Source organism: Chiloscyllium punctatum, chromosome 20, assembly GCF_047496795.1.
Source record: "Chiloscyllium punctatum isolate Juve2018m chromosome 20, sChiPun1.3, whole genome shotgun sequence".
Lineage (NCBI taxonomy): Eukaryota > Metazoa > Chordata > Chondrichthyes > Orectolobiformes > Hemiscylliidae > Chiloscyllium > Chiloscyllium punctatum.
In genome coordinates, this window is record NC_092758.1 from 30,914,689 (window position 1) to 30,942,622 (window position 27,934).

Consider the following 27,934-nt stretch of genomic DNA (forward strand, 5'->3'; position numbering starts at 1 on the left):
TCATTTTGTCGTGTTTCAAGCTCCTATTTGCATGTGTAATTGACCTTGAAATCACGAGCTTGTTTCAACTTGTTAGAATATTTTGGGCACATTTATTACTGTGATGCATTATTATACTGCCATATTATTTTTTATTTGAACAAACAAATTATTAGTAATTGATGCTTTTATGGATATGTGAGATGTTTACATAATAATAACATGAATGGTCTGAATCAGTCAGACTGATAGATAGGTGGTTGGTAAGACTGACTTACAAATGGTTGTATCTGTGAAGAAGATCCTCATTTTTACAAATATTTTTTCATTTTTACAAAGGGATGTTTTATGTTGTACCATATTTGTTCCAACTTGCACACAAATCAACTTACAAACATACTCAAGGGTGGAATGTGTTCACAACCTGGGAACTGCCTATATTAAGGTTTCCAAATTTGAATAGAGAATGAGATCTAAAATCACACTGTATCTATCCTCCTGTGACACACCAGCTTCATCTGCCTGTATGCATTGTTGAGTGTGAGTTTGGAGGTGAAAACATTCTTAAAACCTCAATAGTAAAGGTCACATGTTTATGAGAACAATTAAACACCTGATTAGCACTGTTGCCTCACAGCGCCAGGAATATGGGTTTGCTTCCCGTCCCAGGAAGCACATTCTCCCTGTGTCTGCATGTGTTTTGTTCAGTTTCCTCCCACAGTCCAAAGAGGTGCAGGTAACGTGGCCATGCTAAATCACCCATAGTGTCCAGGGATGTGCATGCTGGGTGGATTAGCCATGAGAAATGTAAATTTAATGGGATAGGATAGAGGGGTGGGTCTGAGTGGGGTGCTCTTCCGAGGGTTGGTGTGGACCTGATGGGCCAAATGGCCTCTTTCCATACTGTAGGGATTCTATGATTCAATGAAATGCTGACCAACTGATTAAAAGTATCAGATCCTGGGAATTGTCTATTCAGTGCTACCAGTTTGAGAGGCTCTTCCCCACTGATGATAGCTCCATCAATTCAATAATAACTACCCTAAGATTTACACTGATCTGTTGCTACCTCGCCCATAAAGATCTCATCAGTCATTCACCCACCTTCTACCTGTGGCACATGTGGCTCTGAACAAAAGCCAGTAGAATCTCAAGCTTTAGATATATACTGAGACATGGAAGCACACCTTTCAATGAAAGTATTGGCATATACAAATCTTAATTCTATAGGTAAAGTTAATCAAGGTATTCTGAAATATTTTAGTAGTGCTGCTAAAACCTAAAAAAATTAGTCTCAATGGTGGAAAACAAAGAACACAAGAAAATGAGGCCTTTGGAAAAATGGACACATGACTTAAGAGGAGATGTGATAGTGAATTCCAAAGTATGCATTTGGAACACAGGAGGAAATTTGCAGCACATGTCAGATAGTGCACAATAAGTGGAATAGAAATAGAATATCTCTATAGCAGAAAGACCAATTCCTGTAAATGTACAAAACCAAAGCTATGAACAGTCAAAACATTGTCTAATGAATGTGATATCAAGGTTATATTATGTGTAGTTCTTATCCACATTCATCTCACTTTTCATATCATAATTTTTGAACTGTACTTTTGATGTCAACACATATATTAGTTAGGTCTTTTCCTAAGATGTTAAAACTGCAATTTTAACCTTCTTTGCCTGGTAGAAACAGGAGTATAGAGTAAGGTTTGGGCAGTTGAAATGTCCTTTAATAACTTTTCTTTCAAAAGCCACCCTTTACACCCTTGGTCTCTTGTCCAGAACCTAAGGCTAAACTATCCACCCAAATCCAGTGGGTTATTTTGTTAAATATCATAGGACCACATTCAACATTCATTGTCCTTGAGAAGCTGCATTCTTGAACTGCTGCAGAATAGATAAACTCACGATTAAACTAAGGAGGAGTTTTCAAATTTTTGCCTTGGAGATAGTAAAGGAAAAACAATATACAGTAGAAATTCCTTATAATGCAAATGTTTGAGTCTTAACAGCTGGATCACATTAATAAGAAAGCTCTAGTTTTCTCTTTTTTAATTCAGCAAAATGATTAACCCTTATGGGAAGCACGAGATCCCATTTATTAGTAAATTCCACAATACTTCAAAGTCATTTTATTGTGTGATTCGGAAGTTGCAATAGTGATGTCCTTGTCTTTCTAATTGATGATGGCAGATTTGTAAGGTGCTAATAAAGGAGCCTTGAAATGTTTTAGGATATCATGTAAATGGTACACATTAGTTCACCTGTGTGTGCTGATTAAGGGAGTCAATGTTCAAAATAATGGATAAAGTAATGATTAAGTAGCTGCCATCAGCTTCTTGGGTGTTGTGGAGCTAACCTTCTCCAGGCAAGTGGAAAATATTAGATTACCTTCCTGACTTATCCTCACTTTTCCCACTACAATAGAGTGAGCAAGATTAAATTAAGATGTTTGATATTGTTTCCTGGTTCGCAGTTTTGGAGTTGTCATGTAAATGTTCACATTAATAAAACATTTGCTTACACATAAGGAGCAACGTGCATGGTGGCTCAATGGTTAATACTGCTGCCTCACAGTGCTAGGTGCCTAGGTTCGATTCCAACCTTGGGTAACTGTTTGCGTGGCATTTGCACATTCTCCCCGTGTCTGCGTGGGTTTCCGCTGGGTGCTACAGTTTCCTCCCAAGGTCACAAAGATGAATTGGCTGGATGAATTGGCTGTGCTTAAATTGCCTACAATGTTCAGGGCTGTATAGATTAGGCGCATTAGTCAGGGGAAATGTAGGGTAATGGGTCTGGGTGGGATAGTCTTTGGAGGGCCGGTACGGACTTGTTAGGCTGAAGGGCCTGTTTCCACACTGTAGGAATTCTAATTCAAAATTCTCACAAGAATACTCAGACTGTTCTATTCTGATTGCCACAGTGTTGATATGTCCAGTAATGCTAAGTTCCCTATTGATGTTGAGCCTTAGGTTGTTGCAACTGAAGGATTCAGCAAGAACGTTTGCCATTAATTGACAAAGAGAAATGCTAGGTTCCCTCTTTTTGGAGATGTTCATTGTCAGGCACTTGTATGTCTTAGGATTATCTAAGATGGTCTAAATACTACAGAACACCTTGCAAGCATCTATGAACATCCCCATCTCTGATCAAATGTTGACAAAGCAACTAAAGAATCTTGGGTCTAGGACACTGCCCTGAGGAAGTTCTGCAGTGATACACTGGCTCTGGGATGATTGATCTCCTGCAACCATACCACCATATTTCTTTATGTTATGTTAAGTCTGATTTCAATCAATGAAAAGTTTTACCCCAGATTCCCAGTGATATCAATTTTGCTTGAGCTGCATGAAACCACATTGGGTCAAAGGCTGCCTTGATATTGAGGGCAGTCACATTCATCTCATTTCTGGAATTTGTTTTTTTTCCAAATCTGAATATCCAGAGCTCAGTGTTGCTGGTGAACCCCAAATTGCATGTCAGTGAGTACGTTATTGGTGAGTTAAATACTATTTAATAGTTGCTTGTCATGGTTCCATCAACGTGATAATAATTGGGAATAGACTAGTGGGGTTGTAATTGGATCTGGTCTGTTCTTGATGGATACTACATTGCTGGGCTGTTTTACATGTTCTCAGGGTGGATCAGTGGCTCAGTGGTTATCACTGCTCCCTCACAGCACCAAGAACCCAGGTAAGATTCCAGCCTCAGGTGACTGTTTGTGTGGAGTTTGCACATTCTCCCTATGTATGCGTGGATTTCTTCCAGGTGTTCCAGTTTCCTCCCACAATCCAAAAGTGTGCAGGTTAGGTGGATTTTAGATCAGAGAGGTGCTAGAAAAGCACAGCAGGTCAGGCAGCATCAGAGGAGCAGGACAATCAAAACGCTTCATCAGAAATAGAGGCAGGGAGCCTCCAAGGTGGAGAGATAAATGGGAGGGGTGTGGCTGGGGAGAAGGTAGCAAAGCCTACAATGGGTGAATGGGGTGGGGATAGGTCAGAGGGGAGGGTGGAGTGGATAGATGGGAAGAGAGATTGGCAGATAGGACAGGTCATGAGGACAGTGCTGAGCTGGAAGGTTGGAACTGGGGTAAGGTGGGGTGGGGAAATGAGAAACTGGTGAATCCACCTTGATGCCCTGGGGTTGAAGTGTTCCAAGGCAGAAGATGAGGCGTTCTTCCTCCAGCGTCGGTTGGTGAGGGAGCGGCGGTAGAGGAGGCCCAGGACCTGCATGTCCTCGGCAGAGTGGGAGGGGGCGTTGAAATGTTGGGCCACGGGGCGGTGGGGTTGATTGGCGCAGGTGTCCCGGAGATATTCCCTAAAGCACTCTGTGAGGAGGCGTCCAGTCTACTCAATGTAGAGGAGACCGCATCGGGAGCAATGGATACAATAAATGACATTGGTGGATGTGCAGATGAAACTTTGGTGGATGTGGAAGGCTCCTTTGGGGCCTTGGATGGAGGTGAGGGAGGAGGTGTGGGTGCAGGTTTTGCAATTCCTGCTGTGGCAGTGGAGGGTGCCAGGACGGGAGAGTGGGTTGTTGGGGGGCGTGGACCGGGTTACATGGATTGACCATGGGAAATGCAGGGTGACACAGATAGGGTAAGGGGTGTTCTAAGTGCTTTTCAAAGGGTCAGTTATAGGTTTAATGTCCTGCTTCCAGACTGTAGGGAATCTATGATTCTAAGAAGGTGCCTGTGTCATGATTATACTGGAACAAGCTGCAGAGTAGTTATGCACCTAGATCTGGAGCACATGTCTTCAGTACTATAGCTAAGATGTTAGGGCCATAGTTCGTGCTGCATCTGCATTGGCCAATTCTTTATCAAGTGGAGTCAAATTGGCTGATAGCTTGCATCTGTGGTGGTGGGCAGCTCCAGAGGCACTTCTGGCTGCAGGTGACTGCAAATGCTTCATTGTGGGTTTTACATGATGTACTGTGCTGTGTTGACAATGTTTGCAGAGCCTCTTTCCTCCGTTTGTTATTTTTGAATTTTCTTTATCATTCACAACTGGATATTGCAAGACTGTAGAGGTTTGATTTGATCTGTTGGTCATGGGATCATCTCGCTTGGTCAGCAGCGTTCTGCTTCCACTTTTTAGCATGCAAGTAGTTCTGTGTTGGAACTTTCCCAAGTTGGTGCTTCATATTTCGGTCCTGGTGCTGTCCAAAGTCAGACTCATTTATCTCCTGATCAAATTAACAGACAACATTTCACTTCCCATCTGGTTCAATTGAGTGGGAATTGCAAATAATCTGCTTAAAATGACCATTGGAAGGTAGGTGGTGAGTGCCATTGTTATGGATATAATAAGTGAGTGACTTATGATTTTTGAATGCCGTGCCACAATTTGCTGGAAATTTCTGCTAAACAGACTCATTCAAAATATTGTAGGAATAACAATGTCTAATAGAAGTGTTTTGACAGCTGCAGATGTTCTTACTTTCCCCAAACTGATTCTATTTTTATATTAGTATCGATTTGGTTTGTGTCCTAAACATGGAATATGTCAAGACAGCTGAAGCAGAAGAGTCCCATAACGTTGGTTTCTGTATTTACACTGCTGCAGTACAGCATCACTGATCAAATGAAACCCAGTGCAGAATTTCTACCTGTAATGAAAGCAATTGGTTCTCATGTCCATGTTGACAAATTTATTATCCCTGATTGTGAAATCCCACGAGTGGTGCACATTGTACAAGGTAATGATTCTGAGAGGGTTAATGTCAGAGTTTGCAATACCGTTCCACCAAATCTGATGATATCATTACAACTTGGGTGAGAAAAAGGCAGAAAATCTTAGGACCTCAAAAATGACGGATGGTTATCCTTGATCTCTTTGTGGTCTCAGTAACAATGTAGAAATAATTAATGTAACTTATCCCTGATTGCTGTTGTATGGTGGATTACACCTAGTTTCCAAGTGCCCCTTATTAAGATTCACTAGTGGCTTTCCTCTACCACTGGAAATTAAAGGAAATGGTAACAGTAAACCAGTCCAACCACAAGCTGGTAGTGGTTGGTATTCCAAGGAGTGTCAGAGGCTGAGGGGGTGACCTTGTAGAGGTTTATAAAATCATGAGAAGCATGGTTAAGGTAAATAGACAAGGTCGGGAAGTCCAAAACTAGAGGGCATAGGTTTAAGGTGAAAGGGGAAAAATTTAAAAGGGACCTACGGAGTAACTTTTTCAGACAGAGGGTGGACCATTTATGAAATAACCTGCCAGAAGAGGAGGTGAAGGTGGATTGAAAAACAACATTTAAAAGGCACCTGGATGGGTACATGAATAGGAAGGGTTTACAGGGATATGGGCCAAATGCTGGCAAATGGGGCTAGATCAATGTAGGATATTTGGTTGGCATAGGGAAGTTGCACCAAGGGATCTGTTTCCATGTTGTATAACTCTACACTCTATGACTGAGATTGGTTTCCATGCTGTTTTACTCTATGAATGAGATTTTTCCATACAAGTCCCGCCACTTCTAAAATGTACACACAGGCATGAAAACGGGAATTTACATGATAATGCACTTGCAGTAATGATTCTGCCAATCCACTTTACAAGGCTGGTAACCTACAATTAAGACCGGATTTCATGTGGGTTGTTTTAGAGATGATTATAGGAGGCACAAAGCCAGTTGAAGAGTGAATCCAGCAAGCACAGCTCAATGGAAGCTTGCCAAGTGAAGTCAACTCTTTATAAAGGATATTTTGAAACAAAAGCAGACCAAGCACTGATGTTTTTCCATTATTTTTGTTCACTTTGGTGGTCAGTCACATTCAGTTTACTAAATTAAACAAGCCCTGTGGAAGCATGGAATGATCATCTCTGATGTTAGGAGATGGAACTTGCAGTGAATAACCCCATAATGGAGGTGGATGATAAAGGACTGGATTAAAATTAAATAAATAATCATGAGGGGCATGGATAGGATAAATTGATGAGGTCTTTCCCTGCGGTGGGTGAGTCCAGAACTAGAAGGCATAGGTTTAGGGTGGGAAGGAAAAGATATAAAAGGGACCTAAGGGGCATCTTTTTCACGCAGATGGTGGTGCATGTGTGGAATGGGCAGCCAAATGAAGTGATGGAGGTTAGTATTATTGCAACATTTAAAAGGCAGCTGGATGGGTATATGAATATGAAAGGTTTGGAGGGATATAGGCTGGCAGGTGGGACTAGATTGGGTTGGTATATCTGGTCGGCATGGACGAGTTGAACCGAAGGGTCTGTTTCCATGCTGTACATCTCTATGACTCTATGTTGTTACAATTATATAAGGCATTGGTGATACCGCATCTGGAATATTGTGTCCAGTTTTGGTCTCCTTACTTGAGAATGAGGAAGGATGTGGTGACACCAGAGGTAGTTCACAGCAGGTTCACAAAGCTGACTTCAGGGATGAAAGGGCTTTAGTATGGGGGTGTGGTTGAATAGCTTGGATTTATAGTTACTTCAGTTCAGAAGAATGCAGCGAGGGGATTTGACTGAGGTATGTAAAAATGCTAAAAGGTATTGATAAGGTGGATGTTGAACAGATGTTCATCCTTGTGGGACAGACTTGAACAAGAGGTGATAGATATAGAGTGAGAGGAGGTAGGTTCAAAACTGAATGAGCAGAAACTATTTGTCTCAGAGGGTAGTGAATCTGTGGAACTCACTGTCACAGAGTGCAGTGGAGGCAGAACTAATCAACAGATTCAGAAAAGAGACAGATTTGTTTCTGATGAAAAGCAGAATAAAGTATGATGGGAAGCAGGCAGGAAAGTGGAGTTGAGACCAAGATAAAATCAAACATCATCATGCTAAATGGTAGAGCAGGCAGGAAGGACTGGATTGCCTACTCCCACACCTAATTCCTATGTCCCGATGATAAAATTACTTTTAATTTACACAATATGAATACTTACAGAAACAATTATCACCTACTTTAATTTTGTCAACTATATTTTCAAAGTAGTTTCACATAATTCCCCACTATCAACATTTTGGGGGTTAATATTTGACTAGAAACTCAATTGGAGTTGTGACATAAATACAATGACTACAAGGGCAGGTCAAAGGCTAGAAATACTGCTATAGATAACTCACTTCCTGACCCTCCAAAGCCTGTCACCATTTACAATTGACAAGTTAGGAATATGATGGAATACTCCTGGCTTGCCTGGATGAGTGTAGTTCCAATAATCCTGACATCATCCAGCCAAAGCAGATCACCTTTATTGGGACCACATCCACAAATATCCATTTCCTCTACCACCAGAGCTCAGTCGCACCAGTGTGTACTATCTACAAGATGCGTTGCAGAAATTTGCCAAGGCTCCTTGGACACCACCTTGTGAACCCACAACCACTTCCATCTGAAAGGTCCAGGGCAGCTGAGAGCGTATGGTCTGATCCACTTGCTTACTTAGTGGGACATGTTTTACATTAATAATGAAACGTGGCTTACCATGAGATGCGGTTTAGTATTGTTGAAACCTGTCTTTCCCTATAATCACCTGAGTAGCTTTATAGTTCTTAAATGCCTATGACCTGGCTCAAAAGGCCCTTTAGAAGCACGAGATGTTAAAAAGATTTATACAACCCTGATTGCCCATGGTCGAACTGAAGCTGAGGCTGATCTTCCTGTTCCCAAGATTCCTGCTTTTTGATGCTGATGTTGTCCCTGGAGTCTGTAAGTCCCCTCCCTGGGTCATTCTATCGTTTCGTGACAGCAGTTTCACGTGACAATGTAACTAGCATAATTTAGGTATTCCATGTAAATTGAGTTTCTATCTCAGGAAGGGTGTTACAAAAGACAGTATTGGATATTGAAGTTTCTCTATTGATTGAATCAGCCCTAGGAATTGAGCTGTCTCAAAAACAATTCTATTGAAACTCAGATCTCTTGTTCCACCTGAAAGCTTGCAGCATTGCCTCATCAACAGCCCATTCAGTAGTAAATCAAATTGAATGACTTGCTTACGTGTCTGGCTTGGTACAATCTGACAGTGAATGTTGCAAACTACCTGGCTTTAATATCTCAGATCCACTGTTGCATCAACACCTATTCAATGTTATCAATCAAGGTAACTGGTTTGCATATCTGTCTGGTCTGATCCAGTTCCAGCACGCTGTTCAGTTGCTTTTAGTGCCCCAAAAGAGCTACAAGTTCCCCTCAAAGCCACTCACTATCCTGACTTGGAAACACATGGCTGTTCCATCACTGTCGCTGCATCAAATTCCTGGAAATTCCCTCGCTTCCAGCATTGCGGTCTATCTGGGCTGCAGTGGTACAAGAAGGCATTTCACCACCATCTTCTCAAGGGCAACTAAGGATGGGCAATATATCCATGACAGTCAAAGAAGCCCATATTCCATTAGTGAATATAAAAGAAATCCACTCACAATTGACATGAGGTAGTGACCATCTCTGAAATTTTAATTGATAAAACAGTGTCAGAGAATCATGTTCCTTCGCTTCATTAAAAGACAAATTAATCAAGTTTCTCTGTCTCTTTGAAAATTATTCCATTTGGAATACCTGATGTACACTGAGTTATCTGCAGTGTTATTACCTCAAATATGGCTGGATTGAAGAGCAAAAACTCAATCAAGGTCCTCTCAATCCTGATTGTATGTCAGACAAAAATGGACCATGTTTGTCCTATGATATTTGGGGAGGCGATGACCAAATGATATTGTCACTGGCCTATTAATCCAGAGATGCAAGTAATGCTCTGTGAACCTGGTTTGAATCCCATCATGGCAGATAGTGGAATTTGAATGAAATAAAAGTCAGAAATTAAAAGTCTATCGATGACCATTAACCCATTGATGAAAATCTCATCTGGTAAACTAATGTCCTTTAGGGAAGGAAACTGCCATCTTTATCTGATCTTCATACTTGTGACTCTAGACCAACAGCAATGTGATTGACTCCAAACTCCCCTCTGGGTAATTAATGTTTGCCCAGCCAGCAATGTCCATATTCTATGAATGAAAAGAAAAGTCTTCTGTAGGTGGGAATGGTGCAAGAATATAATTGCACCAAGTAAAGTTTTAGCCTTAATCACTTGCCACAATCGCCACTATCCCATTTTCAAAAGTGAATATTGTGCAGTATTACAAATAAAAAAAAATCAATTCATACTTATAATTACATGTGATTTTACATTTAAAAATATTTTGACATTGATTATCCATTCTCATTGATCTATACTTTTCACAAGATATGTGCTAAAAGAAATGCACATTGAAACATGCAAAATGGCTCATATGATGTACTAATGTGTGATGCTGCAACTTACTAGATGGTTATATGCACAACCCACACAACCAATAATCACTATAATAGAGTAGACGAGTGTGGTGCTGGAAAAGTACACCCAGTCAGGCAGCGTCCGAGGAGCAGGAGAGTTGACGTTTCGAGCATAAGCTCTTCATCAGGAATGAGGGGGTGGGTGAAGGGGGCTGAGAAATAAATGGGAGGGTGGTGGGGTTGGAGGGAAGCTAGCTGGGAAGACAACCTATCATGTTCACACCTTCACCTACCTTTTGCATTCCCAGCTACCTTCCCCCTAGCCCCTCCCCCTTCCCATTTATCTCTTCGCCCCCTTGGCCCACCGACCTATCAACTACCTTGAAGAAGTTCTCCTCCTCCCTCGACAAGGCTTGAATTCCACCCCTCCAATCGCAACAACGACAGACCCCTCCTGGTTCTCAGCTTCCACCCCACTAACCTCGGGGTACATTGAATCATCCTCTGCCATTTCCACCACCTACAAACAGACCTCACCCCCAGAGATATATTTCCCTCCCCACCCCTATCTGCATTCTGTAGAGACCGTTCCCTCCGTGACTCCGTTGTTAGGTCCATGTCCCCCACCAGCCCACACCCCACCCTCAGCACCTTCGCCTACCACCACAAGAAGTGCAAAGCCTGTGCCCACACCTCTCCCCTCACTTCCATCCAAAGCCCTAAAGGATTCTTCCATATCCATCAAAGATTTACCTGTACTCCGCAAACATCATCTATTGTGCCCGTTGCTCTTGATGTGGTCTCCTCTACACAGGGGAGACAGGACGCCAACTTGGGGAATGTTTCAGAGAACATCTTCGGGACATACGCACTAAACAACCCCACTGCCCTTTGGCCAAGCACTTTAACTCCCCCTCCCACTCCACCAAGGACATGCAAGTCCTTGGCCTCCACCACTGCCAAACTGTAGCCACCCAACACTTGGAGGAAGAATGCCTTATCTTCCACCTCGGGACCCTCCACCTACATGGGATCAATGTGGATTTCACTAGTTTCCTCATTTCCCCTCCCGCCACCTTATCCCAGACCTAACCTTCCAACAAGGCACCGCCCTCTTGAATTGTCTGACCTGTCCATCTTCCTTCCCACCTATTTGCTCTATACTCCTCCCTGACGTATCATCTTCGCTCCACCTTCATCTACCAATTGCATTCTCAGTTCCCTTACCCCCAGACCCACCCCCCGTCCCATTTATTTCTCAGCCCCCTTGGGCCACTTCCTCATTCCTGATGAAGAGCTTATGCTCAAAACGTCGACTCTCCTGCTCCTCAGATGCTGCCTCACTGGCTGTACTTTTCCAGCACTACACTCTTCCACTCTGATCTCCAGCACTTGCAGTCCTCACTTTTCCCACTACAATAGAGTGAGCAAGATTAAATTAAGATGTTTGATATTTAGATTAGATTAGATTACTTTTTTTTTAGATTAGATTACTTACAGTGTGGAAACAGGCCCTTCGGCCCAACAAGTCCACACCGCCCCGCCGAAGCGTAACCCACCCATTCCCCTACATCTACATCTACATTTACCCCTTACCTAACACTATGGGCAATTTAGCATGGCCAATTCACCTGGCCTGCACATCTTTGGACTGTGGGAGGAAACCCACGCAGACACAGGGAGAACGTGCAAACTCCACACAGTCAGTCGCCTGAGGCAGGAATTGAACCCGGGTCTCAGGCGCTGTGAGGCAGCAGTGCTAACCACTGTGCCACCGTGCCGCCCAAATTTTGTTTCCTGGTTCGCAGTTTTGGAGTAGTCATGTAAATGTTCACATTAGTAAAACATTTGCTTACACATAAGGAGCAACGTGCATGGTGGCTCAATGGTTAATACTGCTGCCTCATAGTGCTAGGTACCTAGGTTCGATTCCAACCTTGGGTGACTGTTTGCGTGGCATTTGAACATTCTCCCCATGTCTGCATGGGTTTCCTGTGGGTGCTACAGTTTCCTCCCAAGGTCACAAAGATGTGCACGCTGGACGAATTGGCTGTGCTTAAATTGCCCACAGTGTTCAGGGCTGTATAGGTTAGGTGCATTAGTCAGGGGAAATGTAGGGTAATGGGTCTGGGTGGGATAGTCTTTGGAGGGCCCGTACAGACTTGTTGGGCCAAAGGGCCTGTTTCCACACTGTAGGAATTCTAATTCAAAATTCTCACAAGAAGCTTTGGGAAAGATTGATTTATAAATACTGCAAATTTATATGTATATCAGAGTATGTGGATTTAGATCAGTACAGATTTCATTCCAACACCGGAAGCCTGTTTACTTCTGTAGGTTCATGAATAGTTCATTTAGCTTTTATACTGCACTCACGTTTTGCAGCTCTCGGCCACTGCTAGTTTGCCTAAGGTTGTATCAGTCCCTCATCTGAGCAAATTATTTATATAACACATACAGTCTGCATATAATTCCAACTCCCTCAGAATAGAATTGATTATCTGCATCTCTCACTACCTTTGCCAGTCATGTCCTAAAAATGCCCCAAACCAAAACCTTTCCAACCCTCACAACCATCCGAGTTTTCCTCTACACTGAGGGATGCATTTGAGGAGGCAATGGCTGAGTGGTATCATTATTAGACTATTAATCTACAGATCCGGGGAATGTTTTAGTGAAATGTTCAAAATTCACCATAACAGTTGGTGAAATTTGAATTCAATAAAAATCTGGAATTAGGAATGTAATGACGTTCGTGAAACCATTACCAATTATTGTAAATACCCATCTGGTTCACTCATGCATTTTGGGGAAGGAAATCTGCTGGTCTTACCTGACTCCAGATCCACAACAATGTAGCTGACTCTTAATTGCCCTCGGGGGCCATTAGGGATGGTCAATAAATGTTGCCTAAGCCTATTTTCATGAATGAGTAAACAAAAGATAGTTACAGAAACCTGAATTGTTCAAAAATTCTGGTCCATAAGGTTGTATATGGGTGTCACTTTGTCAGCCTTGATGACGAAATTCCAACAGAATTGAATTGAATTTATTGTCACGAGTACCAAGGCACAGTGAAAATCTTTGTCTTACAAGCAATACAAGCAGATCACAGAGTTAAATAGTATATTGTAGATAAGTAAATAATAGGTAAACAACAGTAAAAACAAAAACACAGGTACTGGTGAATGTTAAGATTTTGTGAGTCCATTCAGTATTCTAACAACAGTCGGGTAGAAACTGTTACAAAACCGGCTGGTGCATGTGTTTCGGCTTCTGTACCTTCTCCCCGATGGTAGAGGTTGTAGAAAAGCATTGCCAGGGTGGGATGGATCTTTGAGAATGCTGGCAGCCTTTCCTCGACAGCGGGCTTGGTAGCTGAATTCTATAGATGGGAGATTGGCCTTTGTGATTGTCCGGGCCGAGTTCACCACTCTCTGTAACCGTCTCCGATCTTGAATAGTACAGTTGCCATATCAGGTAGTGATTCATCCAGACAGAATGCTCTCGATGGTGCACCTATAAATGTTGGTAAGGGTATTCGTTGTCATGCCAAATTTTATCAGCTGCCTGAGGAAGAAGAGACATTGTTGAGCCTTTGTAACCAGTGCGTCCACATAAAGAGTCCAAGAAAACTTGTTGTGGATGACCACTCCCAGGAGCTTGACACTCTCCACTCGTTCAACTCTGTGATTTTAATGTGTAGGGGGGCATGAGTAACATTCCACCGAAAGTCAATAATGAGTTCCTTGGTTTTGCTCGCCTTGAGAGCTGGGTTGTTCTCAGTGCACCATTTTCCAGGTCTTTCACTTCCCATCTGTAGTCTGTTTCATCACCATCTGAGATTCGACCAACTGTGGTAGTGTCATCAGCCAACTCTTAAAAGGCATTAGTCTGGTATTTGGCGATGCAGTCATGGGTATACAGTGAGTACAGTAGAGGGCTGAGTATGCACCCCTGGGGGGCTCCAGTGTTGAGTGTTAGTGAGGATGAAATGTTGTCCCCAATCTTCATTGATTGTGGTCTGTGGGTCAGGAAACTGAGGATCCAGTTGCAGAGAGTGGGGCTTAGTCCGAGATCACTAAGTTTCGTAATTAGTCTCGAGGGGATAATAGTGTTGAAGGCTGAACTGTAGTCAATGAGTAGGATTCTTACGTAGCTGTTCTTGGTGTCAATATGTTCTAGGGAGGAGTAAAGGGCAAGTGAAATGGCATCTGATGTGTATCTGTTGGTCCAATAGGCAAATTGGCGTGGGTAAAAACAATGACTGCAGATGCTGAAAATCAAATACTGGATTAGTGGTGCTGGAAGAGCACAGCAGTTCAGGCAGCATCCAACGAGCAGCTCGTTGGATGCTGCCTGAACTGCTGTGCTCTTCCAGCACCACTAATCCAGTAAATTGGCATGGGTCAAGAGTAGAGGGGAGGCTGGAGTTGATTAATGCCATGACCAGCCTTTTAAAGTACTTCATTACCATCGAAGTTAGGGTCACTTGGCGGTAGTTATTGAGACATGTTCCGTGAGCCTTCTTAGGCACAGGGATAATGCCGGCCCTCTTTAAACAGGCAGGGACAGCAGCCTGCTGCAGGGAGAGGTTGAAGATGTCTGAGAAGACTTCTGCAGTTGATCTCGCATGCTCTGAGTGCACGGCCTGATACTCCAGTGTGTGAATCGCTTTCCTTGAATTCACATGAAGGAAAACTGATCTGACCTCTGATGCAGTGACTGTTGGGATAGGTTCACAAGGATTTGTCAGAATAGGTGTTACCTTTCCACCAAAATTCTGCTCAAAGCAAGCATAGAAGGCACTGAGACAATCAGGGAGGGATATATCATCGTCTGCTATCTTGCACTGTCCCTTTTAAGAACTTGTGATGTCATTCAGTCCTTGCCATAGTCTCCGGGTGTCTGTCTGGGTCTCTAGTTTAGATCAGTATTGGTCCTTGGCTTTCTTAATGGCTCTGCGAAGGTCATACTTGGATTCCTTATACTTGAGTGGTTCTCATGATTTGAAGGCCTCTCACCTGGTTTTTAGCAGGTATGTCTTGATTCATCCAGGGTTTCTGTTGGGGAACACCCGAATTGACTTCCTCGGTATGCAGTCCTCTACACTCTTGTTGATAAAGTCTGTGACAGAGGTGGCGTTCTCGTTCAAGGTACCTGCGGACTGTTTGAACATGGCCCAATCAGCCAATTCCAGACAGCACCGGAGTTGATCCTTTGTCACCTCCGACCAGCACTGGACCTGTATCCGTGAGGGGGGTCTCCTGCTTGAGCTTTTGCCTGGACGCCAGGAGAAGAAACATAGCATTGTGGTCAGAGTTCCCGAAATGAGGGCAGGGGACGGAGCGGTAGGCATCTTTCAGAGTGATGTAGCAGTGTTAGAATGGTGCTGGGCAAAGATCATAAGCCTGTATAAACCAGGTAAGGGGCTAACATTTACTGATTAACCTACTTGAATCTTTGCTTAAAGGGACTGCTCCTCTAGTATATATCTCTATTACTGGTACAGCACTGAATGCTGAAGCCAAGCACTCACACTAATCATCTTTTATTAAGAATGGCTTTGTGCAATAGCTTAAAATTTATACTGTTTTGTTTACCTCATTGGTCAAAGAAAACTGTGATTTGATATTCTGATATATGTGCTGAAGAACTATATAAAGATGAATTATTGTATTATGTTATAATATATTATCCTTTGAATCTTCAGCAAGTAACCTGCCAGTGAAGAGCTACCTGATTTGGTTCATGAACTGAGTTATATTTTGCCCAGTTTGAATAAACATTACTGTATTTTTATAATCCTCTATTAAGTTATCCTCAAGCTTCGTAATAGGTGGTTCATTCCTTTTTTTTCCAAATTGTCTGGGAGACAATGAGACATACACCGAATAGGAAAGTTAAGTTTGGGAATATGAAGTCAAATAAGCAAGTGTAAGAGTTGAACAGCAACTTGTAATGGATGGTTTGAGTGAATAAACCAAGCAACAAATAAGCACTGACTGTAACAGTAATCAGGATAATGTTGGTGAGGTTACTTTTGGAATATTTTCTTTGATAGCTGGCAAGGTAACAGCTTTGAATGGCCAATCCGCTCGTCTTCCTCCATGGGACTTGCTTCCATTTGACTTGGATAGGTTACGAAATGGTTGAAAAGCCCACTGCATAATCTGCGGATTTTCCACATGTGGGACAGATGGTGCATGCAGGATTGTATGGATGGATGACACTTTGACTCCACCTCTACAAACCTTAAAGGATTCTTTCAATTTGTCCAGTGCCCCCTGAGTTTCTCCATCTTGGTCAGTTACAAGCCAGGGACTCTCATGAGTCAACTGGGGTGTTTGACCTCTTCAGAAATGCTTTGAGGATATCACAAAAGAGTTTCCAATGTCCCTGGGAGAGGGGAGTATGGTTGCACTAGCAGTGCTTTGAAGAGCCAACAGCAGGTTGTCCAAGTCTCCAAGGCATTTAGGAGTTTGGGGATCACTGATGTGTGGTAATACAAGACTTTAGTTTCAGATTTAAGATTCATTTCATCAAATATTCTTTTCATCATTCAGCCAAAGGCTGAGCTAGCACATTGGAGACAATAATGAGTTTTGTCATTTTTGGCCACCTTCATTGAAAGGAGGCAGTCAAGATATGGAAAATGTTCCACACATTTTCGAGGATCTATTATTGGGAACTGCATTAAATGACTAAGTTCAGAGCACACAACAAAAGCAATTTTCTTTCTGACTAGGACATAGGTATTACTTCTGAAGGATTGATCAAACGCAAGATTTACCATTTGATTAGATTACTTACAGTGTGGAAACAGGCCCTTCAGCCCAACAAGTCCATACCAACTCTTTGAAGAGCAACCCACCCAGACCCATTCCCCTACACCTAATACTAAGGGCAATTTAACATGGCCAGTTCACCTAACCTGCACATTTTTGGACTGTGGGAGGAATCCGGAGCAAACCCATGCAGACACGGGGAGAATATACAAACTCCACATAGACAGTTGCCTGAGGCAGGAATTGAACCCAGGTCTCTGGCGCTGTGAGGCAGCAGTGCTAACCACTGTGCCACCGTGCATTTGGAAGATCAGCTACCATTGAAACCACTTCAGCCACTAGTGAAAACATCTGCCTGGCTTCACTCTCGTCTCACTCTAACCTTAAATAGCTATAAAGTTAGTGGACCATTGCTTTTAATTTTCTGGTACAGCTGCAGAAGGGAGTTCTGTTTTTCTACTGGCCCTAATAAAATCTATTTGTATGTCAGTTCAGTAAATGTTCTGAAAGAGCATTGTTTGTTTCAGAACAAAGAAAGTTTAAGTGATCTAGCAGACACTACTATCTACAAGACAAAGATGGACAGCATATTCTCTGTATATAAAAGATAACAACAGACTTAACTATTAACAACTACAAGTTGTTCAATTCTAATAAACTGGAAAGATACAGAGTACTCCCTTCAATATGTTAATTTATAAAGGGACCTATTGTTTAAGAAATCAGGCTGACATTACTTATTCACCTGCTAATAAAATCTGATCAATACATAAGCAATGACGAAGAGCTGCTGGGGTATAGAACTGATTTTTTTCATTTACCTAAGAGATCTGGTTGCTTAGAAAATCAGTGGGATTTTGGGATTTGCCACGGACTGTGAATTTTTACAACCAGTGCAATGGCAATGTCATTGATCAGTTCCCCTCCTTCAACACACAACCTGCAGACAGAATTTGAGCAGGTGAACTCTGAGAGTCTCATGCTGACTACCTGCCCAGAATGGCAGAGAGACTTCCACACCCATCTCACATGTCCAATGGAGGTGGCCAATGCATCTTCCAGTGGCATCTCCTACTCACTATGCAAATCAAATCATTCTCACACTGCTAACCTCCCCATTCCCCACCCAACAGCAATCAAACATGCTTAGCATCGGTATGCTCTACTTCAGTCTCAAAGACCATGTTCTACCAACCTCTCATTCACCTCTTGTAACTTCCACACGTATTTAGCTAAGGCAAGCACATCACCCAAAGATATCGCAACACATTCCGTGACCTTTTGTGCAGAATAAGGTCAGACATTGCGGGAGAGATCAGCAAGGAGCCCATGGAGCAAACAGTTGCCTGATGCCTTTGGAGGAGATGATGCTCCATACAACAGTGTTAGTATTTCTGCTTTCTAATTACTTCAGGTCTGAAGCCTTCAGGTCTGTCAAGACATCCTCATCATGAATGGTATATGCTTCCGCAGAGGTCTTTTAAAGAAGCAGAGTCACTTGGAGCGTAGGAACTGGTACTGAATACACATTAGTGGGGAGTTTAGAGTTTTGGGATCTCTATGTGGTAAGTCATTATTTAGGAGTGGACCACATCCAGGCCAGGCAGTAAGGACAGTTTGTGTGGCATTTAAACAGGACAGTGGAGGACGAAACATTCATCACCAAAACTGGTGGCAGCTGAAGCACCTGATCTCTGGGCACCCCACTGCCACTGGGCTAGTGGAACCACAGTTCCTTACGGAATCCTGCCTGTAAGAGTTGTTGGAAAAACAGAGTTTGGCAGCAAAATCAGGAAAAGTGGCTGTTGCCAGAAACTTGGGCATTCACCAGGATTCATCTTCGAATCCATGGAGAAGGGTAAGTAACAGCAGGATGGGGCACAGTGAATCGAGGGGAGGGTTGGAGGAAAAGGTGGGGCAAATGTTTTCAGCAGGTATTAGTTGCCCAATTAAGGGTCACCATTGGAATCTGCAAGACCACCATAAGGCCTCGTTCCATTAACATAATTGGGATGAAGTGGGGAGGTGGTGAGATCCTGTGCATCTCAACCAATCAAACTGGCATCCACAACTTAATCCCACCACTAGATGGCATCAAATTCAGCTGTTCATCTGGTAGCTCCCATACAGCAAAGATGCAGGTCTTCTGCAGCAGACTGAAGACTTGCATGGGCTGTTTGGCAGTAGAGCCAAATGCTACAAATGCATAGTGCATTTGTTGGCCTGTCACAGATGCTGTTGTTGCTGACAGTGAGAATGGAGGAGTCCAGATCCAATTTGTCACAGCACCTCTGGAACATCAAAGAGCCGTCCAACCCCGTGACAGCTTACAGGATGTAATATCCAGTGACCAATGCCCCGCTCCCCTTGCTACACAGGAAGAAGTCACACAAGAATAAAAATGTGCAAGTTCTGCAGAGATGAGCTCCTAAATGGAAGGGCTGGTAAAATGCCAGAATAAAGGTCCAGCAGTCAGTGGCACCCAGAAGACCTTGGAATCCCACTTGCCTTTCAAACAGCATAAGATGACAATACAGCAGCACAAGGATTGGTGCGTAATTGTGTAATTGCCTGAAGCCCATGGGGGCATATCATGTAACAAAAGCACAAATACATTTAATCCCACTTTGAAAATTTAGATGTAATGAGGTTAATGGCCTCCGTCTGTGCCATCATAACTGTATAACTGTATGTTTCCAGCATATCATTACAATTATTGCGGAAGTGCCAGAAAAGATTTACAAGGATGTTGCCACGGTTGGAGGGTTTGAGCTATAGGGAGAGATTGAATAGGTTGGGGCTGTTTTCCCTGGAGCATCGGAGGTTGAGGGGTGGCCTTATAGAGGTTTATAAGCTCATGAAGGACATGGATAGGGTAAATAGACAAGGTCTTTTTCAGGAGGTGGGTGGGTCCAGAACTAGAGGGCATAGGTTTAGGGTGGGACAGAAAGATTTAAAAGGGGCCTAAGGAGCAACCTTTACACACAGAGGGCAGTGCATGAATGGAATGAGCTGCCAGAGGAAATGGTGGCAGCTGGTACATTTGCAACATTTAAAAGGCATCTAGATGGGTATATGAATAGGAAGGGTTAAGAGGGATGTGGACCAAATGCTGACAAATTAATGCTGGATTAACTTAAGATATTTGGTCGGCATGGAGGAGTTAGACTGACAGGTCTATGACTCTGAGTGATCCACCTAACTCTTTGGTTGTGCTGGGCCTCTGTAGCATGAGCAGCAGAAACACAACGAAGCTGAATTTTGTAGCCACCATGCGTACAAGTCAGCTGATAATTTACACAAGCTGAGCATTTGTATCAGCTCAAATCCATTTCCCAGCATCCAGTATAGTATCCGCATTCTATATGGCATAGTCAAGCTTAGAATTGATAAAGTGTGGCACTGGCAAAAGCACAACAGGTCAGGTAGCATCTGAACAGCAAGAGAGTTGATGTTTCGGGCTTAACTCTTCATCAGCTGTTCAGATGCTGCCTGACCTGCTGTGCCTTTTCCAGCACCACACTTTATCGACTCTAACTTCTGCAGAATCTGCAGTCCTTTCTTTCTCCCAGCAATCAAGCTTAAACAAAATTTTAAGACATTTCAGACCATTTCCCCAACCAAAGTTGATATTGCATTATAACAATTAGTGGGTGGCACGGTGGCACAGTGGTTAGCACTACTACCTCACAGCGTCAGAGACCCGGGTTCAATTCCTGCCTCAGACGACTGACTGTGTGGAGTTTTCGTGTTCTCCCTGTGTCTGTGTGGGTTTCCTCCCACAATCACCAAGATGTGGAGGTCAGGTGAATTGGCCATGCTAAATTGCCCACAGTGTTAGGTTAGGGGTATGGGTGGGTCGTGCTTTGGTTGGTCAGTGTGGACTTGTTGGGCCGAAGGGCCTGTTTCCACACTGTGATGTAATCTAATCTAATTTGCAAGTATTGTTCCTACAAAGCAGGCACGATAGAATGGTATACTGGTTCTTTGGCACATCAGTTTTCAAAGTCCTGAAATGTGGAACCAACCTCTTTGGTTATAATATTGTATTCCATGTCCTCCGCCACACATAGACCACCCCAGCCTCTCTGATTCCATGTTCATCAGAGTTTGTTAAGTGCATACAAGAATAATTTTCTGATTATTATGAGAGAAGGTGCAAAACTTGACCTAATCTTGCGAACTAAGGCAGAGTAGGTGATTGAGGTGTTAGTGGGGGAGCACTTTGGGGCCAGAGAACATAATTCTATTAATTTTAAATTAGTGATGGAAAAAAGATAAAGAGGATCTAAAAGTCAAAGTTCTAAATTGGAGGAAAGCCAGAAATAGTATGTTCCTGTTAGGGTGAAAGGCCAGGCTAGTAGGTGTAGTAAATGTTGGACGACTAGAGAAATTGAGGTTTTGGTTAAGAAAAAGAAGGAAGCACATGTCAGGTATATACAGCAGAAATCGTGTGATTCCTTAGAAGAGTATAAAGGCAGTAGGAGTATACTTAAGAGAGAAATCAGGACGGCAAAAGGGGGGCATGAGATAGCTTTGAGGTTAAGGCAAATCCAAAGGGATTTTATAAATACATTAAGGGCAAAAGGGCAACTAGGGAGAGAATAGGACCCCTCAAAGACCACAGGAGATAGGGGAGATATTAAACGAGTATTTTGCATCAGTGTTTACTCTGGAGAAAGACATGGAAGATTCAAAATATGGGGAAATGGACGGTGACATACTGAAGAATGTTCATATTACAAAGGAAGAGGTACTGGATGTCTTAAAATGCATAAAGGTGGATAAATCCCTAGAACCTGATCAGGTGTATCCTAGAACTCTGAGGGAAGCGAGGGAAGTGATTGCTGGGCCCCTTGCTGAGATACTTGTATCATCAAGAGTCACAGGTGAGGCGCCAGAAGACTGGAGGTTAGTTAACGTGGTGCCACTGTTTAAGACAGATGGTAAGGAAAAGCTAGGGAACTATAGACCAATGAGCCTTACATCGGTGGTGGGCAAGTTGTTGCAGGGAATCCTGAGGGATAGGATCTACATGTATTTGGATAGGCAAGGACTGATTAGGGATAGTCAAACTGGCTTTGTGCATGGCAAATCATGTCTCACGAACTTGGTTTGAGTTTTTTGAGGAAGTAATAAAGAGGATTGATGAGAGAAGAATGGTGGACATGATCTATACGGACCTCAGTAAGGTGTTTGACAAGTTTTCTCATGGTAGACTGGTTATCAAGGTTATTTTTTGCATGGAATACAGGGAGAACTAGACATTTGAGTACAGAACTGGCTCAAAGATAGATGACAGAGGGTGATGATGATGGAGGGTTGCCTTTCAGACTGGAGGCCTGTGACCAGTGGTGTGCCTCAAAGGGGCGGGGGCGTGGTGGCTCAGTGGTTAGCCCTGCACCTTCACAGTGCCAGGGACCTAGGTTTGATTCCCACCTCAGGCTGTGTGTGTGGAGTTTGCACGTTCTCCCTGTGTTTGCATGTGACCCTGTGACTAATGCACCTGGTTTCCTCCAGGTGCTTTTGTTTCCTCCCACAATCCAAAGATGTGCTGGTCAGGTGAATTGGCTATGTTAAATTGCCCACAGTGTTGGGCGCATTAGTCAAGGGTAAATATAGGGCAAGGGTGGTTACTCTTCAGAGGGTCAGTGTGGACTTGTTGGGCTGAAGGGCCTGTAGGGAATCTAACCTAATCAAAGATTTGGTGCTGGGTCCACTGTTTTTTGTCATTTATGTAAATGATTTGGATGTGAGCATAAGAGGTATAGTTAGTAAGTTTGCAGGTGAGACCAAAATTGGAGGTGGAGTGGACAGAGAAGAAGGTTACCAGAGAGTACAATGAGATCTTGATCAGATGGGCCAATGAGCTGCGGAGTGGCAGATGGAGTTTAATTTAGATAAATGTGAGATGCTGCATTTTGGAAAGGCAAATCAGAGCAGGACTTATACACTTAATGGGAGGGTCCTGGGGAGTGTTGCTGAACTTAGACACCTTGGAGTGTAGGCTCATAGTTCCTTGAAAGTGGAGTCACAGGTAGATAGGACAGTAAAGAAGGCATTTGTTATGCTTTCCTTTATTGGTCAAAGCATTGACTGTAGAAGTTGGGAGGTCATGCTGTGGCTGTACAGGACATTGGTTAGGCCACATTTGGAATATTGCATGCAATCCCGATCTCCTTCGTATCGGAAGGAAACTTGAAAGGGTTCAAAAAAGATTTACAAGGATGTTGCCGGGGTTGGGGGATTTGAGCTGTATAGGTTGGGGCTATTTTCCTTGGAGTGTCAGAGACTGAGGGGTGACCTTATAAAGGTTTATAAAATCATGAGGGGCATGGATAGGATACATAGATAAGGCTTTTCCCTGGGTTGGGGGAGTCCAGAACTCGAGGGTGTAGGTTGAGGGTGAGAGAGGAAAGATTTAAAAGAGACTAAAGGGGCAAATTTGTCACACAAAGAGTGGTGCGTTTATGGAATGAGCTGCCAGAGGATGTGGTGGAAGCTGGTACAATTACAACATTAAATGCATCTGGATGGGTACATGAATAGGAAGGGTTTAGAGGGATATGGGACAGGTGCTGACAAATGGGATTAGACTAATTTAGGATATCTGGTCAGCTTGGATGGGTTGGACCGAAGAGTCTGTTTCTGTGCTGTACATCTCTATGACTCTACATCAGCTTTAAGGACCTATCCAGTTCCTCCATATTCTTAATACGATAGATCCTTGAATCTATTCCATTATGCCGTATGATCGTGGCTGAACTCTGCCTCAGTCTCACTTTCTGGCACCGCTGTATACCTGCTCATTCTGGATCGGAATTTACTGATCCAGGAAGCATCAAAAGCCCTTGAGAGTTTCATAGATCTTTGAAGAAATTTTACCTCATTTAGGTTAGATTAGATTCCCTACAGTGTGGAAACAGGCCCTTCAGCCCAACAAGTCCACACCAACCCTCCAAAGAGTAACCCACCCTTACCCATTTACCTCTGACTAATGCACCTAACACTATGGACAATTTAGCATGACCAATTCACCTGACCTGCACATCTTTGGACTGTGGGAGGAAATCGGAGAACCCGGGGGAAACCCACGCAGACACAGAGAGAATGTGCAAACTCCACACAGACAGTCACCCAAGGCTGGAATCGAACCAGTGCTAACCACTGAGCCACCATGCCACCCAGTATTCTGAGACTGTGCCCACCCGCCCCATGTTCTTGATTCCACAACCAGTGGAAATAGCATCAAACTTACCAAAGCCCTTTCAGTATCTTATCAGATCCAATGAGGTCACCTTTTATTTTTCTATACTCCGGTGTGCTTTGGTCCAAGTTACTCACCCTTTCATCATTGAGCAAACATTTCATCCTCAGAAATTCTGGTCATATCCCAGTATACCTCTTTGAATTTTCAATTTAAATGCAAATATTATATCCTTGTTCAAGAAAAGTTGTAAGGAGATTCCCAGCAATCTATAGCCCAGCCAATATAAGTTTGGCAGGGGGAGAACTACGAGAAACAATTATTTGGAATAGTATTAGTAGTGACATGGAAAAGGTAGGTTGATTAGAGAGAGTCAGCATGGCTTTCTGAAGTGGAAATCATGTTTAACTAATTGGATGGAGCTTTTTGAAGAGGTAACAGAAAGGATCAACATAGCTTGGCTGGTTTATAGAAGGGCAGTACCCGTCAGAATCTTCATGTCCGCCCAAACTCTCTTGACCATCGCACGCTGCCCTCAAAGTGGCTGTGTTGGTGAAGAGACTGACACACATCTCCTACAGGAATGTGGCTATGCAATGAAGGCCTGGAGAAAGATGCACTGGTTTTACATAGAACATAAAACAATACAGCGCAAAACAGGCCCTTTGGCCCTCGATGTTGCACCGACCTGTGAACTATTCTCAGCTCGTCCCCCTACACTATCCATCATCATCATCCATGTGCTCATCCAAGGATTATTTAAGTCTCCCTAATGTGGCTGAGTTAACTACATTGGCAGGTAGGGCATTCCACGCCCTTACCACTCTCTGAGTAAAGAACCTGCCTCTGACATTTGTCTTAAATCTATCACCCCTCAATTTGTAGTTATGCCCCCTCATACAAGCTGACGTCATCATCCTAGGAAAAAGACTTTCACTGTCTACCCTATCTAATCCTCTGATCATCTTGTATGTCTCGATCAAATTGCCTCTTAGCCTTCTTCTTTTTGACAAGGTTTCTCCCAAGCAGCTCCGTGACACAGGACCTAATGCTGTACGGTCTGTTCCCCAGGATGCACACTGAAACGAATATCAGCTACACTTGTAAGACCATCCAATAGGTGAAAGATGCTCTTTGATCTGCCTGAAACGTATTAGTCTTCCAGCATAAAGAGTTGACCTTAACCGAGTGTTGCAGACTGGCACATTCCAAGATCCAAGACAAGGTGCTGAAGGACACACTAAAGCTTGGGGCAGCTGCCATCAAGGCACAGTGGGGAAAGACCACTGTCTAAGATCTTTCTGCCAAAGTAAAACGAGGGTCTGTTCAGTTGTCGGACCCTCTTGGTATCTCAAGTTGTAAATATTTTATTCCGGCATGAGGTAAAAATGCCCATGATATTTGCACATGCAGTGGGTGGCACGGTGGCACGGTGGCACAGTGGTTAGCACTGCTGCCTCACAGTGCTAGAGACCTGAGTTCAATTCCCAACTCAGGCGACTAACTGTGTGTAGTTTGCACGTCCTCCCCGTGTCTGCGTGGGTTTCCTCCGGGTGCTCCGGTTTCCTCCCACAGTCCAAAGATGTGCAGGTCAGGTGAATTGGCCGTGCTAAATTGCCCGTAGTGTTAGGTTAGGGGTATGGGTGGGATGCACTTCGGCGGGGCGGTGTGGACTTGTTGGGCCGAAGGGCCTGTTTCCACACTGTAAGTAATTAATCTAAAAGCTCTTCGGGAGGTAAAATCCCAACGTATGATTTGTGTTTCTTTTTCCTCATTGGAAAAATTGTATTGATCAGAATGAAAATCTTTTTATGTACTTATACATTTTTTTTCTTGAATAAAGCATATTTTTGCAATTTAGAATGAAGGGTCGATCAGAGTAATGCTGTTAATATGGTATACATGAATTTCCAAAAGGTGTTTGACACAGTGCCATGCAACAGACTTTTGAGGAAAGTTACAGGTCGCGGACAATCGTAACTTGGATACAAAACTGGCTGAGTGACAGGAAACAGAGAGTATGGCCAATGGATATTTTTCAGGCTGGATGGTGTTTGTTGTGGCATTCTGTCAGAATTGGGACCTTTGCTTTCAGGTTATATATTAACGATCTGGATCTTGATGCGCAGGGTCAATTTTAAACTTTGGAGATGACACAAAGCTTGGAAAAATTATAAACTGTGAGGGTACAGTGTAGAACTCCAAGAGTACATCATCTAATGGGTGGGGTGGATGGATAAATTGCATATGAATTTCAATGCAAAGATGTGGAGGTGGTGCACTTTGGTCAGAGGAAATTTGAAAGACAATGTAAAACAGAGGATACAATTCTAAAGGAGATGCAGGAGCAGTGGAACCTAAGTGTATATGTGAACTGATCATTAAAGGTGGCAGACTATATCCTTGACCCTATTCATAAGAGTATAGAGTACAAAAGCAAGGAAGTGATGTCGAACTTGTTCAAGACACTTGTGAGACCTCAGCCGGAGTATTGCATAGAGTCATGAGTTACATTGTAATATAGCGATATATAGCAATTTATTGTCTCTTGTATTTATGAAGATACTGTGAGATGTAGGTAAGTCAGCACAATTTGGCACCATTTTAGTTACTGAAGTTACAAAAAGAAATCATTGAGACAAAGTTAGATCAAAGTTCATCTTTTGTTCTCTCCACGGCTTCTGGGTTTCTGGAGTGGCTATGAGACACCGCTGCCAAATCTCCTCACACTGCCAAAGCAAGGATTTCCGGAGCAGACCCACAACACTGCCATTGCTGAAGCAAGGATTCCTGGTCCAGACCCACAACACTGCCATTGCCGAAGCAAAGATTTCTGGAGCAGACCCACCACAGTGCCATTGCCGAAGCTGATACCAAAGTTGCTGCATCACCACCATAACAGGGACAGACCGGACCTACCAACTCACCATCACCACTTCAGTCATCGCCTGAAGCCACCACATTGCTGCCATAGCCACGGGGAATGAACCAGAACCACCATGTCACCACCACAGAACCTGCAGCACAGCCACCAGGAGGAACGGACCAGACCCGCCAACAGTGAAGCCTACACTAAAACCACAGCCATTATGGCCATGAGGAATGGACTTGGAGAGAGTGCAGAAGCGATTTATAAGTATGGTCCCAGGACTGAGAAACTTCAGTAATGAAAATAGTTTTAAGACGTTATATTGCCATTCTTCTTGGAGAAAAAAAGGCTGAGAAAAAGTTTCATCGAGCTTTTCAAAATCACATAGTATGGACAGAGTAGAGAAGTTGTTCCCACTTGGAAAAGGGCCAAGAACAAGGCGGCATAGATTGAAAAAGATGTGCAAAACAGGCAAATGTGATTTAAGCAAAAAACCATTTCACTCAGTAAGTAGTTAAGGTCTGGCAGTGTGGAGGAGGCAAGTTCAATTGAGACATTCAAGAGGACAGTGGATGGTATTTGGTTAGAAATAATATGAAAGAGTGTGGGGAGAAACCAAGAGATTGGCACCAAGTAATGATGCCTGATGGGTTGAATGGCCTCTTGCTGCACCAAAACAATTCTATGATTGTGTGAAATTAAAGCCTGCTTTCCAAACTTAACTGCTCCATCCAAGCTTTTTAAATTCTCCTCAAAACCTTTTTGCTTGGCTAAGGGACTTCCTTCCTTCCAAATTATATAAAATATCTTTCGCTTCAAATATGGCTTTGATCATTCCCTCT

General features: G+C 43.2%; 1 protein-coding gene across 6 annotated transcripts in view; it reads left to right on the forward strand.

Moving 5' to 3' along the window:
* Positions 1-27,934, forward strand: part of LOC140492002 (organic cation/carnitine transporter 2-like) — a 115,411-nt gene that overhangs the window by 49,177 nt on the left and 38,300 nt on the right. The window lies entirely within an intron of this gene.